General features: G+C 45.2%; 1 protein-coding gene across 2 annotated transcripts in view; it reads right to left on the minus strand.

Annotated features, from left to right (window-relative positions):
• Positions 1-12,324, minus strand: part of TRAM2 (translocation associated membrane protein 2) — a 79,843-nt gene that overhangs the window by 19,442 nt on the left and 48,077 nt on the right. The window lies entirely within an intron of this gene.

A 12,324-nucleotide genomic window follows, 5' to 3' on the forward strand; every position in this document is an offset into this window, starting at 1 on the left:
GAGGCGAAATGCGCCATCAAATGCTACCCGTTTGCTATAGCCTCAGACTCAGAAGGAGGTTTCTGCCCCAGAATCCTGCCCACCCTCTGGTCTTAGCACTTGGAAGCACCAATGGAGGTGGCTAAGGAGAACCAAGTGAACCAAGTGCATGGCTGTATTGTCGTAACAGAATCTCCTGAGTCTGTGCAGCAGAGCACAGTGGTTATAACGGAGCCAGGGTTAGAGACCACCAATCCCCATCACTGGCTCTATCACTCCCTAACTGTGTGACTGTGGATAAAGGACTAACCTCTTTGAGCCTCAGTTTCCTCCCCTGTAAAATGGGACTATAGTTATGCTTTCTCAAGAAAGCACCGCGTAAGGGCTAAATGTGGACTCAGAAGCTGGACTCTTCAGTTTGTATTGCATCTCTGTCCTATGTGACCCAGGGGTATCTCCATGTGTGACTTTTCTGTACCTCAGTTTTCTCATCTGAAAAATGAGGACATTTCCTGCATAGTAAGTTTATTATGAGAATTAAATGAATAAATGTGAAGTGCTTAGAACAGTGTCTGGCACAAAGTTAAGTGCTATATATGCACTTGCTATTATTTTTGTTGTTGGGCTAGTGCAAGGATCAAATGAGATAATTTGCTTACAACAGTGCCAACAATTTACAGTAAGTCTGCAATAAATGGTGGCTTATTAAAATACAATTTAATAGTAATAAATTAGACAACATCCCAGGTATAGAAATCTTGTGAAACTGCCATTGCAGCCTGTGGACAGAGGAGAATCTGCATCCTTGCTCCAGTCAGTGGGCAGCAGGCTGCGGGGCTGTGAGCCTGGTGGCCGTGTGCCTGGGTCTGGGCTGCTCTCTGCAACCCCCACCTCCACCAGGCAAATGGCTGCTGTCCAGCTGTGCTGCATTCGCTCTGAGTCACACACACATGAGTCATCTCACTGCTGGGATGCATTTACCAGAAGGTAGCCAGGCTCAGTTTGTTTCAGGGTGGCCAGGGAACAAAGTCAAGCTGACTGGGTCACTCTGGGAGTCCACCCTAATCTCAGCCACCATAGACTGGGAGAATGTAACGGTGGGCAGTGGTGAGGGGGTGGGAGGAGGTGGCGAGGACAGAGAGAACATGATCTTTGAAATCAGACAGACTTTCCTTTTTCCTCTCCCTCTTCCTTTCCACAAAGACCTATTCTGTGAGAGGCACTGGGCTAACTGTTGAAACATGGAGATAAAAGACACCACCCCCGGTTGGAAAACATACAGTGCAGCAGGGAGACTAACAGACAGATGTACGATTACACTACAGACAGGCAGCGCTCCCGAGAGGCACACACAGTGAGCCACAGCAGGCGAGGGCCCCACTCTGGCTAGGGTGGAGGTTGTGGGTAAACTGTTCACTGGTCAGGGTGAATAGAACGGCATTGGAACTCGGGGACCAGCAGGAGAGGCCGGTAGTGGGGGCATCCTAGCCAGAGAAAGCAGCATCCACAAAGAATGAAGGGACTGAGGCTGGACTGCTGGGGGCGGAGGGGAGGTCACCGTGGTGAGCGACGGGCTGCTGTGCGTGGCCTTGTGTGCCATGTAAAAGGGTGTGGACTTTATCCTGAAGACAACGTGGAAATATCGAAGAATTCAAATTAAACAGGAAAATGATGACATTTGCGTTTTGGAACATTTACTCTGGCAGCAGTGAACATGCCCAGAGGTAAGGACACCGGTTAGAAAGCTGTTCCTGTGATCCAGGTAAGAAGCCACAGGGCCTGAATCAAGGCAGGAGAAGAGAGAGGAAGGGAGAAGGAGGGCTGTCAGTGAGAGAGAGCTGATGAGCCTTGGCCACTGAGGACCGAAGGGCTGGGATCCAGGATGGGGAGTCAGGCACTGAAGACCCGAGGAGAAGACACGAAGATGAGGGAGAGGAGACTCATGGCCCAGCCTCTCCGCTCTACCACATGTGACGCCAGGATTACATTTTCCTTGCCTTCTTCATAAAGAGACCAATGAGGTGGCCACATATTTTGAAATTATAAAATAACTAAACACAGTTTCATCATCAAGATCATCCTTACTAGGCATAATGGGATTTATACTCAACCAAACAAGCACAGTCCAAAAATCAGTGAAACAGTACCTGATAAGACCTTAGATTATCCATTTTAAAGCCCTTTACGAGGGTCACCTGCCATTCTTGATCCCAAATACTAGGGTTCCAAAGAAATATGACTATAATCTGAAATCCTTCTTGAAACTAGAATGAATGTAGAAATAAACACAGACTCGTGTTTCTCTGCTGTTGAGACCTGCGCACATGCATCCTCATTGGCTGACGAACCACGCACAGGGCTCCATGCTGGGCACTGGGAGATGGCAGTGAGCAAGGGGGGCACAGCCCCTGCCCTCTTGGAGCTTAGCGGGTACACACCACATCCTCGTACACTTAAACACCAGCAGCCAAAGAACTGTAACTCAGCAACAAAAACCAAACAACCTGATTCTAAAAGGGACAAAGTTCTTGAAGAGACATTTCTCCAAAGAAGAAATACAAATGGCCAATAAAGACATGAAAGATACTCAACACCACTCATCATTAGGGCACTACAAATCAAAACCACAACAAGGTTATCTCCTCACACCCATAAGGACGGTTACAATGAGGAAAAAACAAACAAACAAGCAAAAAACAGAAAAACTACAAGTATTGGTGAAGATGTGGAGAAACTGGGAACTTTGTACATTGTTGGTGGGAATGTAAAATGGTACAGCCACTGCAGAAAACAGTACAGTGATTCTTCAGAAAGTTAACAATACAATTACCACATATTTCAGTAATTCCACTTCTGGGTGTTGGGGTAATTGAAGGCCAGATTTCAATAAAATATTTGTACATCCATGTCCATAGCAGCACTATTCACAATAGCCAAAAAGATGGAAGCGACGCAGGTGTCCATGGATTGATGAATGAATAAACAACATGTGCTGTATACATACAGTGGAAGATGATTCAGCCTTAAAAAAAAAAAAGGAAATTCTGACACATGCTACAACATGGGTGGACCTCGAGGACATTAGACTAAGTTGAATAAGTCAGTCACAAAAGGACAAATACTGTATGATTCGATTTATATATGAGTTACCTAGACTAGTCAAATTCAGAGACAGAAAGCAGAATGGTGGTTACCAAGGGCTGGGAGTGAGAGGAATGGGAAGGTGCTATTTAATGGGTACGGGGTTTGTTTTGCAAGATGAAAAGTGTTCTGAAAATTGGTTGTATAATAACGTGAATGTACTTAACAATACTGAACTGTACATTTAGAAATGGTTAAGACGGTAAGTTTTACGTTATGTGTATTTTACAATTTAAAAAACAACAACAGCCAGCTGTGTCAATGCTCTGAAGTGGACTGAAGGCTGGGGGTGTGGAGCAGAAGGTTGGGGACCTGCAGAGGTGGGAGATCAGGGAGGACCCCTTAGAGGTCAGGGCAAGACATGCGGACTGTACCCTAAAGGAATGAGAGCTACTGGAGGATTTTCGTCACATGTTCATGGAGACCTCTCTTCCTGCCACAGGGAGAATGGGTTAGAGTGGCAAGGCTGGAAGCCAGGAGAGCAGTCAGAAGGCGCCCGTGGGAATTCCAGGCAGAGCAATCGGAGAAGACATGGGCGTCGGATAGATTCGGTGACGGAATCAAAAGAACCAGCTAACAGCTGGCTATGCGGATGGATTCTCAAGTTCCTTCTGGAACAGTACCTATATTCTATAGCCTCTTTCACGGTTTTAAAATTCTGCAACATGCATTATCTCATCTGATCATCCTAACTATCTCATGAGATAAGCAAGGAAAGTGAATGAGGAAAGAGTTCACAGAGTTAAGGGACACAGTCCGTTTCTTGGGTTTCCTCATTCCTAGAACCCAGCCACCAAATGCCACCTCAAGGTCAACACAGCCCCCCATCCCACCCCATCACAGCTCCATTTCTGGCAATATACCATTCCTCTGACCTCTTACTCCTACAATCATAAGGAACAGCTTCATACACAAATAATCAAAAGCTATATTCTGATTCGCACAAATTATCTCCATGGTTTCCCTCCTTACCTGCTATCCTCCTACTTTTTGTTTTGTTTTGTTTTTTGAGACAGAGTCACCCAGGCTGGAGTGTAATGGCACAGTCTTGGCTCACCACAACCTCCCGGGTTCAAGCAATTCTCTTGCCTCAGCCTCCCAAGTAGCTGGGATTACAGGCGTGGGCCACCAGTTCCGGCAAATTTTTTTTTTTTTGTATTTTTAGTAGAGATGTGTTTTTGCCATGTTGGCCAGGCTGGTCTTGAACTCTTGACCTAAGATGATCCACCTGCCTTGGCTTCCCAAAGTGCTGGGATTACAGGTGTGAGCCACTGCACCCAGCCCTATCTTCCTACTTTTGATCAGAGGAGGAAAGTAGTAGGTTGGTGCAAACGTAGTAATAAATTGGTTTGGCCCTGTTTTCATAGAACTATAGAGGTTGGACCTTTGTCCCCTTCCAGATGCCTACAAACAAACTGATGTTCTTGATTTTTTTTTTCTTTTTAAATTTTGGTTGCCACTAATTCTTATAAAAGTCCTCACACAAGGCCGGGTGCGGTGGCTCACACCTGTAATCCCAGCACTTTGGGAGGCCGAGGCAGGCGGATCAAGAGATCAGGAGCTCGAGACCATCCTGGCTAACATGGTGAAACCCCCGTCTCCACTAAAAATACAAAAAAAATTAGCCGGGCGTGGTGGCAGGCACCTGTAGTCCCAGCTACTCGGGAGGCTGAGGCAGGAGAATGGCGTGAACCCGGGAGGGGGAGCTTGCAGTGAGCCGAGATTGCGCCACTGCACTCTAGCCTGGGCGATAGAGCGAGAGACTCCATCTCAAAAAAAATAAATAAATAAAATAAAATAAAACAAAATAAAATAACATAAAATAAATAAATAAAAATCCTCACACGACCCAGGTTAGAGCTCCCACTTCTCATAGACTGCCCCTGTCGTGCATGGGCTCTCAAAAAGAACAGCAATCGTTTGGCAATAATCTATTCTATTTTTTTAGAAGAATAAGTCCAGCACATCTCTGGCCTATGAGGCCAGAGAGGTGACTCTGATTTTGGATCAAAACAAAACGCCTACAGGGACCGGGGGGAGCACAAATGAGCCAGGTGGTCCAGGTTTCTTAAGATAGCTGCTTTCAATACAGAGGCCCACTGCATTAAGCAGGTCATATTCTTCACTTCCACAGAGAAATATGCTTTCCACTGCTTTTCTTTAAACATATCACACTCTTGGTCTATCTTTCACATCTCCACTTTGAGAGAAACAAGTTTAAGAGATATCCACTGACCTTTTAACCTTACTAAAATAAATACACGTTAAAACTGAGATAAACGGTAGTACCTGGCAGCCTCGATGTCAGGAACACACTAGAGAGGAGGGGCACACCCCACACTGTGTCCCACAGGGGTGAGGGAGGCAGTGGCGTAGCTGCATCTCAGCCACTGTGGCTGCAGGAGAGGCGCAACCCAGTGGCTGGAGTCCCAATGTTTCAAAAGCAAAGAAAAATCTTTACGTGAAATCATCTGATTTTAAAATGCTGGTGACTAATTCGAAATTTTTAAAAACACTGCATGGGCCAACACCAGACTGGCCAAAGAAAACACATCTGTAGGCCAACTCTGACTACAGGCCACAGATTTGTAACCTCCAACCTTCATGACCCCTGATACCTTTCCAACACCAATACTCTATGAGCCTTCTTCCTATATAACCCTATGGAGTACGCCAATATGCTCTAGTGTAGGAATTAATCTAGCTTTGGGAAAAAGCACCTTCAATAATGACCTTCCTACTGTAGTGGGTTATCCCACCTCCCATCAAAAATGACACTTGCTTTGCTTATCTTTGATTACAGTTTAAAGAGAGACCTGAAATAATCAGAATCTTGGCTGTTTTGACAACCTCTGTGAGCAGCTGTCCCTTTTGGGGAGTCACATTCTGCTTGACCTCCTGCTCCGTTTCCTATGACTAATAGATATTTTCCTGTTTCCTTCTGAGGTCACCTGCAAGCGACTTCTCCTGCCTGCCTTTACATTTCCCAGTCCTGTCTGGATCCCACTGTGCGGTCTCTGACCTCCTCTGCACAACCTGAGCTGGTGTCCACTTCTTACTGACATCCCATCTGCTTCTGAGAACTCATGTGAGCCAGGGCAGGCATCTGCCCTAGAAGCTTCTTTTGTCTGAAAGCTAGTTGTTTAAAGAGCATCACTGTACTCCCAGTTTCTTTCCGAATCCCTGCAAATCTGGATTTGTAAAATTTTCTTCTATTGGTTGCTGTGCCAAGAGCCAACTCTGTTTTCGTATTATTTTGAATTTTTTACACTATATATAAATCCAGAATTAGATATGGAAACACCACCACAAACAAAATCTGGAGGCAAATGATCACCTGGGGAAAATATTTACAATTCAGATCAGAGACAAAGGGCTAATCTTGCTAATATGTAGTAAGTTGCTATAATTTCACAATAAAAGGATTTTTAAAAATCGAGTAGAAATGAACAAAGGATATAAACAGACAAGCCACAGAAAAAAGAAACACAGAAAAGATGGCTGTTATACATTTAAAAAAATGCTCAGCCTTACACAGAAGAGATATGCAAATTAAAACTACACTGAGATACCATTTCATACCTATCAGATTGGCAAAAATCCAAAGCTTGACAATATATTCTTGCTAAGGCTGTGGGGAAACAGACTCTTTCTTACACACTGCCAGCAGGAATGTAAAACGGTACCACCTCTTTGGAGGGCAATTTGGCAATTTCTGTTGAGATTACAAACGCATCAATCCTTCGATGCAGCAATTCTACTTCTGGAAATTTATCCTGCAGCTGGTACCTGCTACAGTCAAAATGACATGTGTACAAGGTTACACACCACAGCACTGTTTTTAATGGTAAATGAATGGAAACAACCCATGTTGTTTTATCTATAGGGAACTGGTAGATATAGTTATAATACACCAGGGTTACTCAACATGTGGCCATGGGCCAATAGCATCAGTAACACCTGTGAGCTTAAAAACACACATTCTTGGGCCCTACCCCAGGCCTACTGGCTCAGAAACTTAAAGTAGAAATCTGTATTTAACTACACCTCCAGGTGATGCTGACCCAGCAAAAATTTAAAAAATATTTATGTAAGCAATAGAGCGATTTAAAAACATCAGAGAGAAATGAAATCAAGAACAGGTAAAACTGTAACTGAGAGATTTATGAATCAGAATACCAGTTACTTTAGGAGGGGTGCTGACTGGAAGGGGCAGAAGGAAGCTGGGGTGCTGTATCTTGATCTAGGCTAGAGCTGCACGGGTGTGGACATATGTAAAAATTCATCAACATGGGCACTTGGCTGCATTAAACCTCAAAACACATTTTTAGAAAGTTGATGATGCTCTCTGCATATTGATATGAAATGATATCTAGGATACATTATTTGGTGGGGAAAAAAGCCAGGTACAGAAGAAGCATATAGTATTCCATCTTTTATGTAAGAAAGGGCAGGAAAGAAAAATATGCATTTGTATTTGCATAAAGCAACTCTGGATTGCCAGTTAAGAAATTCTTGGGGCGGGGGGTGGGTACACAAGACACAACAGGGACTGCCCACAGGGAGTAGGGGTGTGAAAGGGACGGAGGGCAGGGTGGGAACAAGACTCTCTCCCTCTGTAGTCATGGACTGGATGGGGCACAGGGAAGCTAGGAAGTGGGAAATACTCTATCTTGGTCTAGGTTCAATCGGTACAAAAAACCTTGACCTAGGTTAGAGCTGTACAGGAAAGTGTTTTAATACAGATTTATACTTTAACTGTGTGAATGTATTTCTATTCAAAAAACAATTTTTAAGTAAGTCTTCAAATTCTTCCTGCTTTGTACAGATAAAGTGGTGTCTTCTTCTCTACCTTGTTGCTCTATTTTTTTTTTCTTCCATAGGGAGCGAGAATGGGCATGAAAAGACCTGGAGCTCACTTCTGGAGCCACCACTTGTCTGTCATATGACCCAGGGTCCCTCTGTCTCAGTTAACCCTTCTGAACAATGGGATAAAACCATCTACCTTTTCTCACAGAGCTATACACTGTAAGGTGCTATGCAAATAGATGAAAGTATTATGCCTATTTCCAACAGAAACAATCAGACGCTAAAGGAACAGAAGAGTCACTTGCTCTATCCATGCATGATACTGAGCACCTCTCATGGGAACATTTACTCTTCAGAGTAATCCCGGGTATTATCTCCATTTACTGACATGGCAGCTGAGGCATAGAGGTGAGCAGTCGCTGTGCCCCCAGGACCTGCAGCTAGGCAGCAGTGGGGCCAGGACTCAACTGTGCTACTGACGCCAGGGCCAAATCCATTAGCTCCCCATCAGGCCTCTCTGCCTCCTGATACCCCTTCAAATCACACAGAAGGTGCACTCATTAAACCCTGAAGGCCTGCCCCACTCCCCCAGGTGGCAGGGAAAAAAGAGGAGCTTAAGACAGGCATGGGGCAAGCAGCCTCCAAGGGCAGCATTGTCCCCACTCTCCAGGCTGCTGGCCTACTCCCTCTGTGGCCTCCCAACCTAGAAGATGTGACCAGTGGTATTTTAACTACAAGCATCACCATAGTTCTCAGACACATAAGCATAGATACACACACACACAGAGGCTGTTATGGGTTGAATTGTACCTCCATTAAAAAATATTTGGGCCAGGTGCAGTGCCTTAGGCCTGTAATCCCAGCACTTTGGGAGGCCGAGGCGGGTGGATCACGAGGTCAGGAGTTCAAGACCAGCCTGGCCAACACAGTGAAACCCCATCTCTACTAAAAATACAAAAATTAGCTGGGCTTGGTGGCAGGTGCCTGTAATCCCAGCTACTCAGGAGGCTGAAGCAGGAGAATCACTTGAACCCAGGAGGTGGAGGTTGCAGTGAGCCGAGATTGTGCCACTGCACTCCAGCCTGGGTGACAGAGCTAGACTCCGGTCCTAATTCAGATGGAGTCTTTACAGAGATAAATTAAAATGAGGTCATTAGGGTGGGACCTGTTTCAATATGACTGGTGGTCTTCTAAAAAGGGAGAAATTTAGACACAGAGACAGACACAAACAGAGGGAGGGTGATGACAAGAGACAGGGAGAAGATGACCATTTACAAGCCAAGAGAGACCTAGAACAGATCCTTCCCTCACAGCCCTCAGAAGGAATCAACCCTGCCACCATCTTGATTTCAGACTTCTGGTCTCCAGAACTGTGAGACAATACATTTCTGTTGTTTAAGCCATTCAGTTTGTGGTACTTTGTTATGGCCATCCTAGGAAATACACACAGACACAGACACACACACACACACACACACACACACACACACACACACACGCCAGAGAATTAAAGATCTGACAGATCTTCAGAGTTACCATTTTAACCCCACACTGCATGCTTTGCAATATATTTTCTCCATTTTTATAGTAAGGAAGGAAGATAAAGAAAGGATACTTCCATGACATAAAACAATGTAGCAAAGATGAATGAAGGGCTGAAGAGAAGTTGATAAGATCCCAGGTTTCTGCATTGCTTTTTGTTTTTTGTTGTTTGTTTTGGCCCAGGCTGGAGTACAGTGGCACAATCTCAGCTCACTGCAATCTCTGCCTCCCAGGCTCAAGCGATTCTTGTGCCTTGGCCTCCTGAGTAGCTGGAATTACAGGTGTGCCCCACCACACCCAGCTAATTTTTTTGCATTTTTAATAGAGACTGGGTTTCGCCATGTTTGCCAGGCTGGTCTCAAACTCCTGACCTCAAGTGATCTGCTCACCTCGGCCTCCCAAAATGCTGGGATTATAAGCATGAGCCACTGCACCCGGCCTGCATTGCTTTCTTGATGCACCATTCCTTTTTATAAAGCTGTAACCCTCCCTGTAGCTTTCCAGAAAGAAATATACAAGGATTCCTAGGTGCTAGGCACATACTACAGACTCCACTGTACTTCAAAGTTCTGTGGCTTCTGCATACAACATCGCCTGGGCATGACACATGCATTCCATAGGCTGCCTCACATGAAGAATGCTTACAGCTAGGGGAAGGTGTGAACTTTTAAAAATTCATTGACAGCTATAAAGAAAAAATCTCTCAAGAATCACATACAAAAAAAATTTTTTTAATTAAGGCTTTTTAAAAAACTTACAGAAAAAATAACAATTTCAATAAACCCACTGTTAAATTGACAAAAATTATTTCAGTAAAAACAACTGATTAGAAAAAAAAATTATCCAGCTGGGCATGGTGGCTCACACCTGTAATCCCAGCACTTTGGGAGGCCGAGGTGGTGGATCACTTGAGGTCAGGGGTTCCAGACCAACCTGGCCAACATGGTGAAACCCCAGTCCCTACTAACAATACAAAAATTAGCCAGGCGTGGTGGCAGGCGCCTGCAGTCCTTGCTACTCGGGAGGCTGAGGCAGGAGAATAGCTTGAACCCAGGAGGTGGAGGATGCAGTGGGCAGAGATTGTGCCACTGTACTCCAGCCTGGGCAACAGAGCAAGACTCTATCTCAAAAAAAAAAAAAAAAAGAAAAAGAAAAAGAAAAAGAAAAAAGAAAAAAATTATCCTACCTAGATAGAAGAAACAATTTGGTCAGGAGAAATAGGAAAGTGAAATTCAAGTAAAGATGTGGGGTGGGGTCCAGGTCAGAAAGGGTGCGGGGTGGGGTGGGGTGGAAGAGCAAGATGATTCACTAGGAGAAGACATTTGGGGGCTCAGTGCAGCAGTTCAAAGATGTGGGTCTGCAGGCGCTGGCCACCGTTCCCGCTGACCGCAGGCTTCAGGCTGGTTAACAATCAGCCACAGCCACTCTGTGGTTCTGCTTATTTAAACTGCCACAAGCTCCACATGGAATGGGATAAATTATCTGAGCTACGACAGGGAATTGCATAAAAATCAAGCTGCGTCTGAAGAAGACACTTCTAGGTTGCATGGAGGTGTTCAGTGTGTGAAAATTCATTGAGCTGAACACATGATTTGTCCACCTTTCTGCACAATTGTTACACTTAATAAATTTTAGTTATTGGAAAAAAAAATCAAGTCCAGGGCTGGCCATAAGACCTGGGTCAGAGGCTCCCCATTCTTTTTCAGATGGCCAACCAATAAGGCCAGGGACACTGGGGGCCGTGGTTTTTCTCTTATTCATACAAACAGAACCTCAGGGCCAGAGAGCTTTGTGGCTGTTTGGCTCAACAGGGCCAGGACAGAGCCAAGTCTCTACCTCCCTGGTTGGGACTGCCTATGCCCACTGCCCCATTTGATAAACCCAGCTTTTCTAAAGCTTTCCAGAACCCTGGTGCTGTACAGGTGTGAGCACCCCAGCCCCTCCTTGGCTCTCGCTGGTGCATCCTTGGGAGCACGAATCAATTCTCTGAGCCTCAGTTTCCTTGGCTATAAAAGGAGCAGGCCAGGCTAGATGAGTCTCAAGTCTCCTCCAGGTGTATGGGCCACAGATTAGGTAGCTTTCATCTGTAATCAAGTATGGCTTCCATCTCCAGAGCCACCGCTGCCCACCTGTCTCTTTCCTTTCTTGACCCCCATGAGCTCATCTTACAAAGAGGGGCTCAGCTTGATATGTGATATCAATCTTTCAAGTATATGATACAAGCAGGAGACAACACTAATTCCTGCCAACCAGCAAAGGGAACAAGAATCATTTTGAGCCCTGGAAAAAGGCCTTTGGCTGAATGAGGCTTTAAAACCATCTGTCTGAGGTTGTTTTGACTGCAGCAAGTCTCATCCTAGAAGAGGCTGCGAGAACAATGGCCAAGCTATGGTGTAGGACGTTCTCAGGCCTTTCATCTCTGGCTGCAAAATGCAACAGAGCAGATGGTAGTAATAAAGCCAACTGGGATCCTCAGGGCTCGGGGATGGATTCTTGTTACCTTTGATCACTGTAAAACAAACCTTTCTCTGGAAGAGTTCCCTCAACCTTAGCCTTGGTGTTCTAGGTGTGCAGCAGCAGGCAGGCTGAGCAACATCAAAGCTACCAGAACTTCTGCTCACACTGCCTTACAAACGTGTACATGACTTTTTTTTTTTTTTTTTTGAGACCGAGTCTCGCTCTGTCACCCAGGCTGGAGTGCAGTGGCGTGGTCTCAGCTCACTGCAACCTCCGCCTCCTGGGTTAAAGTGATTCTCCTGCCTAAGCCTCCCGAGCAGCTGGGACTACAAGTGCCCACCACTACGCCCAGCTAATTTTTTTGTATTTTTAGTAGAGATGGGGTTTCACCGTGTT

This window comes from Pan troglodytes, chromosome 5 (genome assembly GCF_028858775.2).
Source record: "Pan troglodytes isolate AG18354 chromosome 5, NHGRI_mPanTro3-v2.0_pri, whole genome shotgun sequence".
NCBI classification, from domain to species: Eukaryota; Metazoa; Chordata; class Mammalia; order Primates; family Hominidae; genus Pan; species Pan troglodytes.